Source organism: Colius striatus, unplaced genomic scaffold (assembly GCF_028858725.1).
Source record: "Colius striatus isolate bColStr4 unplaced genomic scaffold, bColStr4.1.hap1 scaffold_37, whole genome shotgun sequence".
Taxonomy (NCBI): Eukaryota; Metazoa; Chordata; class Aves; order Coliiformes; family Coliidae; genus Colius; species Colius striatus.
The window spans coordinates 1246322-1263697 of record NW_026908521.1 but is presented as its reverse complement, the minus strand read 5'-3'; the positions used below and the strand labels follow the sequence as shown (position 1 = coordinate 1263697).

The 17376-nt window shown below is 45.5% G+C and overlaps 1 long non-coding RNA gene across 2 annotated transcripts; it reads left to right on the top strand.

The window, feature by feature from the left end:
- Nucleotides 1–7940: 7940 nt before the first annotated feature.
- LOC133629294 (uncharacterized) lies at nucleotides 7941–16746 on the top strand. 2 transcript variants are annotated; one of them, XR_009821000.1, is made up of 2 exons: nucleotides 7941–8409; nucleotides 14458–16746. It is a non-coding gene; the product is annotated as an uncharacterized LOC133629294 (long non-coding RNA). The 2 variants fall into 2 exon arrangements; XR_009820999.1 differs by lacking the exon at nucleotides 7941–8409 and adding an exon at nucleotides 9862–10676.
- Nucleotides 16747–17376: the final 630 nt, after the last annotated feature.

Sequence of the window (17376 nt, the reverse complement as noted above, 5' to 3'; positions counted from 1 at the left end):
TGAGACTCCTACTGTCCCCTGACTTGCCCATTGCCTCTGTTTCTTGCTTTTTTTCTTTTTGTCTCTTCCCCTGCATTTTTTTTTGCCCTTCATATTTTCACAGAGGCACCATCAACTTTGCTGGCTTGCTGACCTTTGGTCTGGTCTTGTTGCTGATGTGGCTGGATTCAGTCCCTGGTGTACCTCCACAATGACCACTCTTGTAGCCTCAACACTACCCACACCTCCACATATATGACACACGTTTGCAGAGGTTAAATGGAAGTTATATCCTGGAATTACCTGTTGCTCATTTTCAGTTCTATGTGTGTTCAAAGGATCAGAATTTAAGCACTGCTGAAGCCTGAGAAATATACAAATATTAAATTCAATGGAAATGCAAAAGGAAAGTGTAATCGATAAATATCACCAATATTTCTAAATGGCATGAAACAGTTCACCTACAAAATATCTCTGATGTATTACCTATGCCAACAAAAACCCTCAAATATGACAGAAGAAATCAAAAAGTACCATTTTGGATGTAAAATTTACTATTAGGTTTTAGGTATCTGAAAATAACCCAAAGGTTTTTTTAACCAAGACAATTGGTGGGTTCCTCAACTTCAGAAGAAAATCAGATGGGACTGCAGGAAAAAGGTGTCTTAAAGTTGCAAAAACATGAAACAATGTATCTTTGCAACAGTTAAAACTTGTATTAAAAACACCCCTCAGCTTGTTTACATATGCAGCAAGTGATTTGCAGCATAATAAAAGCCTTGCACAAGTCAACTCAGTCAGATTTCATTCAGCTGGAAAACTTTATCAATCACACTAAGAATAAAAGAAGGCAACTGAATATGCTGAGTGTGCAGAAACGTACTGCCTCATCACAGCCTTGTTTTCAAGCTACTGTTTAGAAAGAATTGCTATTTTTACTGTGGTCTGGATAAGTATCAGCAGCTTCTAATGGCCTCCTTCCCCAATACCATGTGCACACATCTTGTCTTACCCTCTGCCCTTTTAGCTGTCTAAGAAGAGTAACTGGAAACATACTACAGCTCCTAATTATCTGGCTACACAATTGGTTCAAATATGTAACATACTGTACCATACCTGTCTGTGTGAACTGCTGGATTTTCCTTGAAAGGCAATCCTGGGATTGTTTTGACAATCTGTCAAGAAAAGACAAACCCTTTTCTGGCAGTAAAATACTGTTTAAGAGCAACATTTTAGAAAAAAAAGATTACTGAGCTCAAGGTGGTTTTCTTACCTAACCGAATTTTCTTCAGCATGCAACAAGAACATCAACCACACAGGAGAATCAGTTCATGTTCACTGCTCAAGCTATAGCTTCTGGCAGCTCTTTCTTTGAAGAATCCGCCCCTGTATTCCCCCAACAACTACCAAAAGCTGGCCACACAGAACCACTACACATCTTCACAGCACTAGAGCAAGTGAGTACAAAAGGAGACACAACCTGTTCAAAGTCCATCGTTGCAATCTAAAAGACCAAAACCACCAGAACCACAAACTTGAAGGACAACGTTCTCTTTTAACTAGATCAAGAGTTAGTCCCAGATTTGTTACAGAAAAGGACGTGATAGCTGACTACAGTATTCCTAATCTGCCTTACAGATGCTTCACTTAATTCATTCTGACATTTGAATAGAAAATCTAACACTTACAGATCTGGTAGTTTCACTGTCATCTGTGTTGGAGCTTTGTCATGTCTTTTCAAGAACAGAACCAGATACAGCAAGATCTAGAAAGACAATTTTAAAAGATGCAGAAACACGTTTGTGATTATCTGAATCTATGAAAGGCCAGTGTTTTTACAGTTGGTTGCAACTGACTTCTTTCTTTGCTTGTCTCATTTTCTAATGGCAAAAAGAACAACCAAAAGACAGTTGTAGTTACATAAAGATATGCAAATGAACCGAGGGAACAAGGACAGAGGATATTTATAGTGATTCAAGTCTGTTTTAAACAAGACAACTCACAGAAAACATTCAAGTCACCTCTGTGTAGAGAAATCCCTCTAAACTCAAATCAAACAGTAAGGTATCACTGATCAATGCTACAAGTTATTTCAACAGTATCTAATGCTTTTCAGCATATCAACAAATGACCCTGCAACTCACCCTTTGTCTTATCAAGGACAAAATGCTTTAGAATATTCCTGCATCTGCTGATTTGATTGCTCTTTGTAAAGTCTGATACAAAGGCAGTGTTTGTTAGGATACCTTTTGTTCCACTTGTTGGATTCCAACTGATACAGTAGGTCAATATATCCAGGTAAAGACAAATGATGCACTGCATGAATGATTGCTGCCAACACACACGGTTCCCACTTGTTTCAGGATCTGTTGATACCTTCTGCTGGAGCAGCACTGTCCTCAAATCAAGTGCAGGATTAACAACTTTCATTGGAAGAGAGTCAAGATTTAATGATGTTTAGGTCTCCTGATAATCTGCTGAACTCACTGCATTCTCTTCAGCTTGCTCAAAATGAGCAAAGCTGTTTAAGACGAGATCATCATTAATGCATACCTAAAAAACCCAAGTCTTTGACTGACCAGAATCAACAAGCAAGTCACCATCACATACTGCTTTAGAATTTACTTGAAGCTGGAGACAAGAGGAAGACATATGCAGTATGTACAAATGCTTTCTGAAGAGTACTCATTCCAGGGCAGGAAAGTTGGTCATATCTTCCTCTATGTTCTCCAAATAGGTGTTACTTACCAGTTTCATGCTTTTGCCTAAAATTCTGTGCTCAGTTTTCTATGAGCTTTAAACATTTTTAGAAAAACTATCTTAGTTTTATGTCCCTTTGATTCAGAGTGCATCCAAACCTGGCAGGAAAAAACAATATTCAACTTAAAAGTTCTCACTGGCTCAGGGAGAAGTGACACTTGCCAACTGTGATTCTGAACAGAGAAGGTATTCAAATTAAGATGTAATCCAAGTTATTGTCTACAGTGAAGACCACAGCTCTAATGTTAAAAGTCTTGGTAAAATACTCCAAATGGCAGCAGTTTTCAAACACATTTCTTTTTGTCTACTACGCAGCTGCTTAAGTCTGACAGTAGCTGCAGCAGAGATTTAGCAGGAGTTACGCACTTTGGTAAGTGCAACGAGCTTTCTTCCTTTCTCCCAACTGTTTGGGAATTCAGCCTTATGCACATATGAACTTGTATTCATTTTCATAACACCATGCAACTGCCTTCTTGAAATATCTTTAAGTGTATCACAAAGAAGGACAAGAGTACAGTAAATTCACATAGTTGTTCATCTGAAGTACTTGGGGGACTTCATTTGCTTGTCAATACCTTCCAAAGCGCTTCACAAGTTTCCACCTCACAGAATTCATTCCAAAGTTCACAAACAACAGATTTAGAAAATAAATCTTCTAATAAGTTAATGATTGCACTTCTACTGTATATGGCAAATTACAAAATTCACTTGCAAATAACACTTTTCGGTCTTAAATTTGTCACAAAGTTACAACTTCAATAGCAGAGGGCACAAAGAGGTTTGTAGAGAGAAAAATATCTTACCTTTTCACCTTTTATTGTCACATAAAGGAAAACATCAGATGTGGTATCTTCTGCAGCACATACTTTGGCTGTCATCTGGGTAGTAGCAAAACTGAGTGATGGTGTTTCAAGGACGCAGCTGCCTGTTCTTTCCTGCTCTTCTCCAGCCCAGTGTTTCCTCACTAACCCAGCACCTGGAAGAGCAAACAATGGGTGTTTTAAAAGTCTCCCTCTCACTGTAGTGGTGACAAGTTTCTGTTGATCTCCTGGGGACTTTACTTTGGCTTTGGTTTGACATTTTGGCCACCTGGACTTGAGAATTCTCCCTCCCTTTTCCACCCCCCTTTTCACATTTCTTGCCTGGGATTCTCCCTTTACAGTTCTTGCTGGACATTTAGCCAGACTCTGTGCTCTGCACTTGAAACAACCAGCAGATGATTTCTGATGGAACCTGAGGCTCTCTGCACTGGCCTGATGCAAAGGCAATTTGCATCAAAACTCCTCCAAAATCCTTTTTTTTCTCTCAGAATAGCACCCAAAACCCACTTTTCCTCTGAAAATACCTCCAAAACCTAACTTTTTCATTCAGAACTCCACCAAAACACCACCCAAACTCCACTTTTACCCTCAGAATTTCCCCAAAGCCCCACTTTTCCCCTCAAAAATCCACACAAACCCCACTTTTTCCCCTTAAAAATTTACCAAAACCCCACTTTTTCCCTCAAAACTCCACCCAAATCCCACCTTTTCCCCTCAGAATTGCACCAAAACCTCATTTGATCCTACAACTCCACTGCTTTTGGCCCTCAGAAATCTACTCCATCCCCACTTTGCCTCTCAAAACTCTTCCAAACTACACTTTTCCCTGCAAAGCTGCACCAAAACCCACTTTTTCTCCTAAACCTCCAACAAAACCTCCCTTTTGCTCTCAGAAAGTGTCCTGGTTTAGGCCCATCAGGAAACAAAGACCACGATTAGCCCCGAGTACCCAAGTGGCTGAGAATTGCTCAAGGGCAGGGAGAGCTTAATTGCCGCTGAAGGTTCAGGACAAAGCAGACCAGGCCACTCGCTTTGGGGAAGAAAACAGAGAAACAGTTTGATGCAACATCAACTAAAACATACCCCCAAAAACCCAAAACATAACCAAAATGAAACAACACGGAGCAATACATCAATGAAGAGTCCAACCAGCCTTTTGAAGAACACCTTCTTGCCACCCCTCCCCTCTTCCCGGGCTCAGAGCCCTGATCCCGGGGCTTTTACCTTGTCCCCCTCTGAACGGTTCGGGGGGGCAGGCAGTGGGGGTTTCAGTCAGTCTGTTCCCGATAGCTTCTGCCGTTTGTCCCTCCTCAGGACCGGTGAACTCCACACCAGCCCTCCCTGCGAGTCCGTGGGGTAACTCACACGCATGGCAGCCCTGCACGGGCTGCTCCGATGCCCACTGACTCCAAAGGCTGCAGCTCGTCTCTGCCTCTCGTGTGGGGCTGCTCTGCGGCGTGCAGGCTCTCCAGCACGGCCTGGGCCATGGCCCCTCCCCACACAGTCCCTCTCCCGTCCAGGCTCACTCACACGGAGCTGCTGGGAACTCTCGCTCCTGCCATGGATCTCCATGGGCTGCAGGGGCACAGCTGCATTCTCGCCACGGCTTGCAGAGGAGTCTCTGCTCTGTTGCTTCTCCTTCCTTCCTCCTTCTCTGGCTGAAGGGTACGCGTGGTCGCCTCCATCTCGTGTCACTCTTACACCTCCTGCCTCGCATTTCACATTCCCGTCCCCTAAATAGCGCTGGCAGAGGCGCCAGATTGGCCCAGCCGGGCGGAGTTGGGTGTGAACCCAGGAGCCGGGGGGGGGGGGGGGGGAGAGTCCGCAAACTCTTTCTCGGGTCTTCACTGCAACCCGCTCCCCCTGTTACTAAGCCAAAAGCTGCTCCTTGCCAAACCAGAACACAAATAAACAAAAACTCTACTTTTTCCCTCAGAATTGCTCAAAAACACCGCTTTTCCTCTATCAAATTCCACCTAAATCCCTCAAAAGGCCACCCAAACCTCACTTTTCCCCTCAGATTTGCCCCCACACCTCATGTTATCCCTCACAACTCCCACAAACCCGCACTTTTCCCCTCTAAATCCCAACAGAAAACAACTTGTTCCTTCAAACCTCCACCCAAACCCCCACTTTGGACCTCAGATATTGACCAAAACCTTCCTTTTTTTCTCACAGCTCCACCCAGTCCTCACACTTTCCCCTCAGGACTTCCCCAAAAGCTCACTTTTCCTCTCAAAACTCTACCAAATCAAACACTTTTCCCCACAGAAATACACTCAAAACCCCACTTTTGCCGCCTCAGAAAACCACCAAAACCCCCACTTTTCCCCTCAGACATGCCCAAAAACCTCCTTTCATCCCTCACAACTCCACTGAAACCACACTTTTGCTCTCAGAATTGCGCCAAAACCTTATTTTATCCCTCCAAACACCCCCCAAACCCTACTTTTCTTCTCAAAACTCTACCGAAACCCCACTTTTTGCCACCTAAGTTCCCCAAAAACCCATTTTCCCACTCAAAACGCCACCCAAACCTCACTTGACTTCACAATTGCCCCCAACCTCATTTTATCTCTCAGAACTCCTCTAAACCCTCACTTTTCCCCTCAAAACCCCAACAAAAACCCACTTTTTCCTTGCAAACTCCACACAAACCCACACTTTTGCTCTCAGAATTGAAACAAAACCCCGTTTTAGCCCACAACTCCACCGCTCTTTGCCCTCGCAAATGTACTCAATCCCAGCTTTCCCCTGCAAAACTGCACCAAAGTCCCACTTTTTCTCCCAAAACTCCAACAAAACCCCACTTCTCCTTTCAGAAATAAACCAAAACACCACTTTGCCCCTCAGAATTGCTCCAAAACCCCACTTTTCCTCTCAAAACTACACCCAAATCCCAATTGCTTTCCCTCACAATTACCCCAAAACCTCTTTTCATCCCTCAGAACTCCCCCAAAACCCCACTTGGTCCTTCAAAACTCACACAAAACCCCTTTTCTCCTCACGTCTTCCCCAAAGGCCCTCTTTTCCCCTCAGAATTACTCCAAAATCTCACTTTTTCCATCCAAACTCCACCTAAACCCCACTTTTGCTCTCAGAAATTTACCAAAACCCTGCTTTTTCCCTCAAAACACCACCCAAATCCCACCTTTTCCCTCAGAAATGCCCCAAAACCTCATCTTTTCCCTCAAAACTCCACCCAAATGCCACTTTTCTTTCTCAGAAATGTACCCAAACCCCACTTTACATCCTCAAAACTCCTCCAAAATCCTTGTTTTTCTCTCAGAATTGCACCAAAACCTCATTTTATCCCTCACAACTCCCCCAAACCCCACTTTTTCCCCTCAAAACGCTTCCAAAACTCCACTTTTTCCCTCAAGATGGCACTTTTTTACCCAGCAGTTCCCAAAAATCCCACTTTTTCCCTCACAATAGCACCCAAGACCTACTTTTCCTCGGAAAATACCTCCAAAACCTCACTTTTTCACTCAGAACTCCACCAAAACACCACTGTTTCCCTCAAAACTGCACCAAAACCCCGCTTCTTCCCCCAGAAGTTCCCCAAAACTGCACCTTTCCCCTCAAAACTCCACCAAAACCCCATTTTCCCCTCAAAACACCACCCACACTCCACTTTTACCCTCAGAATTTCCCCAAAACCCCACCAAAACACTTGTTTTTTCAAAAATCCACACAAACCCCACTTTTTCCCCTTAAAAATTTACCAAAACCCCACTTTTTCCCTCAAAACTCCACCCAAATCCCACTTTTTCTCCTCAGAATTGCACCAAAACCTCATTTGATCCCACAACTCCACTGCTTTTGGCCCTCAGAAATCTACTCCATCCCCACTTTGCCTCTCAAAACTCTTCCAAACTACACTTTTCCCTGCAAAGCTGCACCAAAATCCACTTTTTCTCCTAAAACTCCAACAAAACCTCCCTTTTGCTCTCAGAAAGTGTCCTGGTTTAGGCCCATCAGGAAACAAAGACCACGATTAGCCCCGAGTACCCAAGTGTCTGAGAATTGCTCAAGGGCAGGGAGAGCTTAATTGCCGCTTAAGGTTCAGGACAAAGCAGACCAGGCCACTCGCTTTGGGGAAGAAAACAGAGAAACAGTGTAATGCAACATCAACTAAAACATACCCCCAAAAACCCAAAACATAACCAAAATGAAACAACACAGAGCAATACATCAATGAAGAGTTCAACCAGCCTTTTGAAGAACACCTTCTTGCCACCCCTCCCCTCTTCCCGGGCTCAGAGCCCTGATCCCGGGGTTTTTACCTTGTCTCCCCCTGAACGGTTCGGGGGGGCAGGCAGTGGGGGTTTCAGTCAGTCTGTTCCCGATAGCTTCTGCCGTTTGTCCTGAGAAGAGGCGAAACTGAGAAGAGGCGAAACAAACAAAATGGAGTACGGCCTGCACACTATGAGAACAACAACCGCCTCAGCGAAAGTGCAGTCTCATTGAGACCGCTTCATTTCCAAGAAGCAGAAGTTAAAAACATTTCCTAAAAAAAGGCTGCGGCCTGTGGTTATCAGGAGAGGCCAGACCGAGGGTCAAGAGCTTGTAACTATTGTTCGAACCCTATATCTGTTGTGTGGCGTGTAAACCCTATAAAAACCCTTTCCTACTGAGCACCAGGGTCGCCTCCTCTGACTCCTGCGTGAGTTACGAGACGACCCGGAGCTCCGAAATAAACCTCACCTCGTGCGTTTGCATCAAGTCGGCTCCTCGTTTTCCTCTGAGGTGCGCGTCTGCCTGGGTAGAGGAAAGCTTCGCCTTTCATTTGGGGGCTCGTCCGGGATCAACGACGAACACCTCAGGAAACGATGACCCCTTGGAGGTGAGCTTTTTGTGTGAATGTTTGTGGCGCCACATGAGAGCTTGTGAGCTTGTGTAGATTGAGATTAAGAGTTTGTGGTTTGTGTAACTGAGCAGGCTTTGTTGGGATAACATTGTTTTTAACGTTATTTCTTTCCTTTATCTCTGTTTCTTTTGTGTCTCTAAGAGTTTGTGGTTTGTATAACTGAGAGCTTTATTGGGATAATATTGTTTTTAACATTATTTGTTTCCTGTATCTCTGTTTCTTTTGTGTCCCTCGAAATTTAAATTAGTGCCCATCCCTCTATGTCATAAGCTGCATACCGTTGACCAAGTCTGAGACTAGGTCTGGATCTAGCCGCACCTAAGCCCCTTTTTAGGGTGCCTTAGAAAGCAAGGGGGTCCAGACTGAACCTCGTGACTCAACGGCAGGGTCTCCTTAAATAAGCCTACTGTTGACCAGGTCTGGGACTAAGGATTCTTTCCTGAACCTCGTGACCCAACAGTCCATAATCCCCAACTTCAGTAAGAAAAACACTTAGGGATACACGGATAAGGTTCTCATTCTCTCACTCTCTTTTTCTCTCTCTCTCTCCATTAACCTCTGAAAATGTTTTAAGTGTGTGAGATTGGGAGCTCGCTGTTGCACAAATATCTTAAGCATCAGAGACCAAGTGAATGTTACTTTTGTGGGTGATTGGGTGAGAACATACCTTGGTACCCTTGTAACTTCAGGGAATGCTTTTTGTGCCGCCTCTGTGTCCATAAGTGTATTTGTTGGTTTTCACCTGAGAGTCACACTCAACATTACGGGGATAGGTACGGGACAGGAACCCCTTTGTGCAAAATTTTAGATGTGCCTGATTAATTGTATTGATTTTTTATGTTCTACCTGTGTAAGGATAGGAGTCATAATTGTCAGGGTTGTGTTATGTTGTTTTGGAAGTAAGGGTCACGGGGAAACTGAAGCTGCTGGGTCAGTAAAGGTCTGACAGACTTTAAAGAGGTTTCTGAGTAGCACGTGTGGGGGACAGACGTGTCCGGCACCACAGGCTACGGCCCTGGGGGACGCCTCACGGGTGAAAATAGGCAACCTTTGCCTATAGGTGAAACCTAGCTGGTCCTTGTGGAGTGAATGAGGGGACGAAGTCTCCGCCCTTCTGAAATTTTGATAAGATCTCTTCCGTGGTGTAAAAGTCGTGGAGAGCGAGAAATCGTTTCTGTGTGTGTGTGTCTTATTATAATCTTTTTTGTATTACTGATAACCATGGGGCAGTCCCGATCCACCCCTCTGTCATTAACATTGGCACATTGGGCAAAAGTAAAAGCACGAGGGCAAAACCTGTCTCTTATTATCAAGAAGGGGGATTGGCAAAATTATTGCGAAAGTGAATGGCCAACCTTTAAAGTAGGATGGCCACGGTCAGGTACCTTTGACATCCATACCATACGGGCAGTCCGAATGACTATTTTCGCCTCAATAGGAGGCCATCCTGACCAAGAACCATATATCACAGTATGGGAAGACTTGGTGATGTATCCGCCGGACTGGGTCCGACCATTTCTTCCAAGTGATAAAATAAGAGTCCTAGCCCCATCCTACTCATACTTTAGCCGGGGCGTACCTGTGACAACCAGAACTCTGGCTCTCACAGGAGTAGAAGAAGGGGTGACCAATAATGGGGGAGATTATGAAAAATTGAAAGAACCAAGCCCTAAGACCAAGGTATATCCAGAGGTCGAGGGACCCCCTGAATGGACTCCACCTGTATCCACATCTATACCCACCGCCCCCCCCAACTGGACCCCAGTCCCCAGACGAGGGAGTACCTGTGCCGTATAACACGGGGGGTTGGGAAGAAGGACCCTATACCGGTACCAGGAGTAAACGGGGGATAACACCTGAGGGACCAGGCTCCACTGTAGCCTTACCACTCCGGGCGGTGGGGCCAGCCCCCACAGAGCCAGATGAGTTACAACCGTTACAGTACTGGCCCTTTTCGTCCTCCGATTTGTACAACTGGAAAGCAAATAACCCTTCTTTTTCTGAGAACTCTGCTGCCCTCATAGGACTAGTCGAATCCCTGATGTACTCCCATCAGCCCACATGGGACGACTGCCAGCAGTTACTTCAAACACTTTTCACCACAGAGGAGCGAGAACGAATCTTCTCGGAGGCACGGAAAACCCTACAGGAAGGCCAACCAGGCCAACCCCCTCGAACAGGAATGGAAGTGGAGGCGTTGTTCCCAGCAGCGCGACCGCAATGGGACTATAATACAGCAGCAGGTAGGGAACGACTGTCCATATACCGCCGGGCTCTGGTAGCAGGACTAAGAGGGGCAGCCAGGAAACCTACCAATCTGGCAAAGGTGAGAGAAATTATGCAGGGGCCTAATGAACCACCCTCGGTGTTCCTAGAACGTATCATGGAGGCCTATCGTATTTATACCCCGTTTGATCCCGAATCTAGGGGACAACGGGCCTCGGTTATCATGTCCTTCATTGGACAAGCTGCACCAGATATAAAACGAAAACTGCAGCATATCGAGGGATTGCAGGATTACACCCTGCAAGATATTGTTAAAGAGGCTGAAAAAGTGTTCCATAAAAGGGAAACTGAGGAAGAAAAGTGGGAGAGGGAAAAGAATGAGAGAGAGAAGGAAGAAATACGGAGACAAAAGAGACAGGATAAGAATTTAACAAGAATACTTACTACAGTAATGGCCGAGGGGAAACGCCAAGGGGAAAGACAGGCGAGAGGAGGAAGGGACCTGGGCGACAATGACAGGAATAAGGGACCCAGAAGACTGGGAAAAGATCAATGTGCCTTCTGCAAGGAACATGGGCATTGGGCCCATGAATGCCCCAAGAAAAAGGGAAAGAGAGTGCTAACCCTGGAGGAAGATGAAGATTAATGGGGTCAGGGCCCGGAACCCCTCCCCGAGCCTAGGATAACGTTAAATGTGGAGGGGACCCCAGTAAATTTTTTGATTGATACTGGGGCAGAATATTCCGTACTGAAAACCTCATTAGGGACTGTAACTAACAAACAGACCATGGTAATTGGAGCAACAGGTCGAAAAGAATACCCCTGGACAACTAATCGAACTATTGACTTGGGAACTAACCAAGTATCCCATTCTTTTTTGTTAATACCCGAGTGCCCTACCCCCCTCCTCGGACGAGACCTGTTAACAAAAATGAAGGCTCAGATAAGCTTTACTTCTGCTGGCCCTGAGATCGCCCTTGCAGGCGGAAAGCCAAAAACATGCATATTGTCCCTGCACTTGGGGGAGGAATATAGACTATACCAAAACCCCAAGGAGAACCTGGATAACCTTGAAAAATGGCTCAAGCAGTATCCGAAGGCATGGGCCAAAACTGGGGGCATGGGGGAAGCGGTGAACATCCCTCCCATAGTGATCGAGCTGCAATCAAGTGCCACCCCAATAAGCGTAAAACAATACCCATTGTCAAAAGAGGCAGTAGCAGGGATACGACCTCACATCGACAAGCTTGTACAACAAGGGATTCTTGTGCCTTGTAAATCTCCCTGGAACACACCACTCCTGCCGGTAAAGAAACCTGGGACTGGGGATTATCGGCCAGTACAGGACTTGCGGGAAGTCAACAAAAGAGTCCTTACCTTACATCCTACGGTACCCAACCCATATAATCTCTTAAGCTCTCTTCCCCCAGATCGTACCTGGTATACAGTCCTTGACCTAAAGGATGCATTTTTCTGCTTGCGACTGCATCCAGTGAGCCAGTTAATTTTCGCTTTCGAGTGGAGAGATCCTGAAAGTGGGAGAGTGGGTCAACTCACGTGGACAAGATTACCACAAGGATTTAAGAATTCTCCTACCTTGTTTGATGAAGCCCTCCACAAGGACCTGGCAACTTTCCGGGCACAAAACCCACAGGTAACTTTACTCCAATATGTAGATGACCTCCTACTCGCGGCGTCCACCAAAGAGAACTGCCTGATGGGAACTCGCAGACTACTGGTTGAACTTGGAAGGTTGGGGTACCGTGTCTCAGCAAAGAAGGCACAAATCTGCCGGAAAGAGGTAACCTATCTGGGATATGCTCTAAAGGATGGAAAAAGGTGGCTGACGGAAGCCCAAAAGAAGGCCATCTTGCAGATCCCCACCCCGTCAACCTCTCGACAGGTGCGTGAGTTCCTGGGAACAGCGGGGTTCTGTCGTCTGTGGATACTTGGGTTTGCTAGCTTGGCTGAACCACTATATCCACTCACCAAAAACAAAGGAGAATTCGTATGGGGCAAAGAGCAGGAGGAGGCCTTCACCAACATAAAGAAGGCGCTGTTAAGTTCCCCTGCTCTGGCGTTACCTGACCTCACCAAACCATTTACTCTGTTCGTGGATGAGCGAAAGGGAGTGGCCCGGGGTGTGTTAACACAGAGACTCGGACCCTGGAAACGGCCAGTGGCATACTTGTCAAAAAAAATTAGACCCTGTGGCTAGTGGATGGCCTGCCTGCCTTAAAGTGGTGGCTGCCACCGCAGTCTTGGTAAAAGACTCTGATAAACTTACTTTTGGACAACCAATTACAATCATTGCAGCCCACTCCCTGGAAAGCATTATTCGGCAACCTCCTGACCGGTGGTTAACAAATGCCAGGATGACTTACTATCAGAGTCTGTTACTAACTGAACGTATTAAGTTTGCCCCTCCAGCCATCCTGAACCCAGCCACACTGATGCCTGAAGCAGGAGAGAGTGACCAGCCTCTCCATGAATGCCAAGAGGTTCTAGCCGAAGAAGTGGGCATTCGCGCAGACCTAACTGACCAGCCTATGGAAGGAACCCCCTCGTGGTTCACCGATGGGAGCAGCTACCTGCTGGAAGGAAAGCGAAAGGCTGGCGCAGCCGTAGTGGACGGGAAACGGGTCGTGTGGGCTAGCTCGTTGCCAGAGGGGACCTCTGCCCAGAAAGCCGAACTAGTAGCCCTCATACAGGCCCTGAGGCTGGCTGAAGGAAAAGTGATTAACATATTTACCGATAGCAGATATGCCTTCGCAACTGCTCACGTCCACGGGGCAATATACAGACAGAGGGGGCTCTTGACATCGGCGGGGAAGGAAATTAAGAACAAAGAGGAAATTTTAAATCTCCTAGAAGCCGTACACCTCCCCAAAAAGGTGGCCATCATACATTGCCCAGGGCATCAAAAAGGAGATGACTGGGTTGCAAGAGGGAATCGAATGGCAGACACAACTGCCAAAGAGGCCGCACTAGAGGCCATGATACTCTCAGTAAAACTTGACGACAAACAGGCAGTGGAAGGAAAGGAAGAAACAAACCTATCCGCTGAGGAAGGGAAAGCTTACATCGATAAAATGCACCGACTTACGCATTTGGGAACTGAAAAACTTATCACACTAGCAAAAAAATCACGCTACAAGGTCCAGGACCTACGGAAAACTGTGGAACGTATCGTACAAAATTGCGAGGCATGTGCCTTTACAAATGCAGGACATACTAAAGGAATCCAAGGAAAGAGACTGAGAGGAGATCGACCAGGAGCATATTGGGAAGTAGACTTTACGGAAGTAAAGTCTGCCCGGTACGGTAACAAATATTTGTTAGTGTTTGTAGATACCTTCTCTGGATGGGTCGAAGCATACCCTACAAGGAACGAAACAGCACTAGTAGTCGCAAAAAAGATCCTGGAAGAGATTTTTCCCCGGTTCGGTATTCCCAAGGTAATCGGGTCAGACAATGGACCTGCCTTTGTCGCCCAGGTAAGTCAGGGAGTAGCCAGACAATTGGGGATTAACTGGAAGCTCCATTGTGCATATCACCCTCAAAGTTCAGGACAGGTAGAAAGGATGAATAGGACCTTGAAAGAAACTTTAACTAAATTAGTAGCGGAGACCGGCGGGAGGGATTGGACAGTCTTTCTCTCCCTCGCTCTGTTTAGGGTTCGAAACACCCCAGGACCTACGGGGCTCACCCCTTATGAAATCTTGTATGGGAGTCCCCCTCCTCTGACAGAAATAGTGGGGACTGATGAACCTGTTGTGCCCTCTCTTACTCTTGCAGCACGCCTAAAAGCGTTGGAAGTAGTTAGAAAAGAAGTTTGGGAACAGTTGAAGAACCTCTACGACCCAGGCGAGGTGTCGATGCCCCATTCGTTCCAGGTCGGAGACAAAGTTCTGATTAGACGACACCGATCAGAGACGCTCGAACCTCGGTGGAAGGGACCATATGTGGTATTGTTAACAACTCCCACCGCTGTAAAAGTCGATGGGATTACTGCGTGGGTACATTCAGCGCATGTAAAAAGGGCACCTAGAGATATACAAAAGGATGATTGGGTGGTGGAAAAGACTGATAATCCTCTTAAGCTTCGTGTGTTTCGGAAACCAAACCGAAACACCTAGGGAAAATCTGTTGGTGGGACTAATCCGAGATTTCGGGAAGGCCCAAAATGCGACCAGTATCACTGCTTGTTTACCATTACCACAAGCAGCTGGGGAGCCTATTCCGTGGGGTATAATCCCGGCGGGACCACTACCAAAATATAAAAATAATGTATCCCAATTTTGTAAGAGTGTGCCCCGAACTAGGACTGGGGTAGGTCGGCGATTTATCAGGACACGAAAATCACAGTGGAAAATCAGGAAGGAAGACTGCAAACGAAAACTTAATTCTGTATATAAAAAGGGAGGGATCCATTCTGTGGGGACGTGTTATTTTGATGAGGAAAAACAAGTTACAGTAACTACCACTGAAACTTACTCTGAAGTGGTATGTCAGAATATCACACAATTAGACCCCAAGGTCTGGCAATCTATCTGGGGACCCGCTATTGCAGAAACTTTTAGCTACATAGGACCAGTAAACTGGTGTGTGCAGTTTCAAGGAAAGCAGGATCAACACTATACACACACTTTTCATGAGATGACTTCTAAAAAAACGAATGTGGAACACACACATGGGTGGAACTGTACCAAAGTCCTCAACTGTGACACCCCGGAGAAGGAAATAGGGATTTTCCCCGTCCGTTATCTGCTTAAGTGGGGATGTGAATGTCGAGGATACAAACATACCCTGCCACCACATACTAAAGGTGGGTCAGATGGGGAAATGCTTGACTGCAAATATACTACAATCCAGAGTCCTGGAAATTTAGTATGGGTCATTAACGAACGGAAATGGACCACACATATTTCCATTGATGGGCCTATTAATCAAATTACCCTAGGGGTGCCCACACTGTGTCCCTACTGGAAAAAGTCTGGAGAAAAAGAACTTATACCTCGAAAGAGGAGGGATATAAGTAAAGAAGGCGAGGAAGCCCCCAGTGATGAATGGCAGGAACCAAAAACTGCGATAAAAATAGGGTGGGCAATTGAATCCATATTTCCCCAAATCGCATCATATAGAAATAGGGAGATGCTTGATAAATTGTTGGCACAAACCGCGCGATTAGCGGCTGTTACTAGAAAGGGATTTAAAGATATGAATTTCCAACTCCAGGCAACTAGCAAAATGGCTCTGCAAAATCGGATGGCCCTTGATATGTTACTATTAAAGGAACATGGGGTTTGTGGGTATCTAAAAAATAAAATAAGCGACTGTTGTATACATATCCCAAATGTTACGGAAGCTGTAGAAAACGATATTAACAAATTACATCAGATAGAGGAAAAAACAAAAGGAATTGAAGAGGAAGCCCGAAGAAATTGGGTAGGGGAAGTATTCAATTCCCTAGGAATACATATTGCTGAGTGGTTATCTTCATTAATCCAAACTGTGATAATTACTATTATTCTTATTGGTATAATCTTTATTTCTTATAAGTGTGTTTTAGGACTGTGCCTAAAGGGGTGGAAGAAGACTCCAAAATGACATCCATAATGTTATAAGCATAGAATAGAAATATAATGTTAGTAAGTGTTAGTCCTGACCACTGGCCTGGCCTCTCCAGAAATTCTAAGATTAGAAATGTACAAAAGAAAAAGAGGGGAATGAGAAGAGGCGAAACTGAGAAGAGGCAAAACAAACAAAATGGAGTACGGCCTGCACACTATGAGAACAACAACCGCCTCAGCGAAAGTGCAGTCTCATTGAGACCGCTTCATTTCCAAGAAGCAGAAGTTAAAGACATTTCCTAAAAAAAGGCTGCGGCCTGTGGTTATCAGGAGAGGCCAGACCGAGGGTCAAGAGCTTGTAACTATTGTTTGAACCCTATATCTGTTGTGTGGCGTGTAAACCCTATAAAAACCCTTTCCTACTGAGCACCAGGGTCGCCTCCTCTGACTCCTGCGTGAGTTACGAGACGACCCGGAGCTCCGAAATAAACCTCACCTCGTGCGTTTGCATCAAGTCGGCTCCTCGTTTTCCTCTGAGGTGCGCGTCTGCCTGGGTAGAGGAAAGCTTCGCCTTTCAGTTTGAAGGAACAAGTTGTTTTCTGTTGGGGTTTTGAGGGGAAAAGTGAGGGTTTAGGGGAGTTCTGAGAGATAAAATGAGGTTGGGGGCAATTCTGAAGTCAAGTGAGGTTTGGGTGGCGTTTTGAGTGGAAAAATGGGGTTTTGGGGAACTTACGTGGCAAAAAGTGGGGTTTTAGTAGAGTTTTGAGAAGAAAAGTAGGGCTTGGGGGGGATTCTGAGGGATAAAATAAGGTTTTGGCGCAATTCTGAGAGCGAAAGTGTGGTTTCAGTGGAGTTGTGAGGGATGAAAGGAGGTTTTTGGGCATGTCTGAGGGGAAAAGTGTGGTTTGGGTGGCATTTTCCAGGAAAACAGTTGGGATTTGGGTGGAATTTTATAGAGGAAAAGTGGTGTTTTTGAGCAATTCTGAGGGAAAAAGTAGAGTTTTTGTTTATTTCTGAGAGCAAAGTGAGGTTTTGTTGGAGTTTTAGGAGAAAAAGTGGGTTTTGGTGCAGCTTTGCAGGGAAAAGTGTAGTTTGGAAGAGTTTTGAGAGGCAAAGTGGGGATGGAGTACATTTCTGAGGGCCA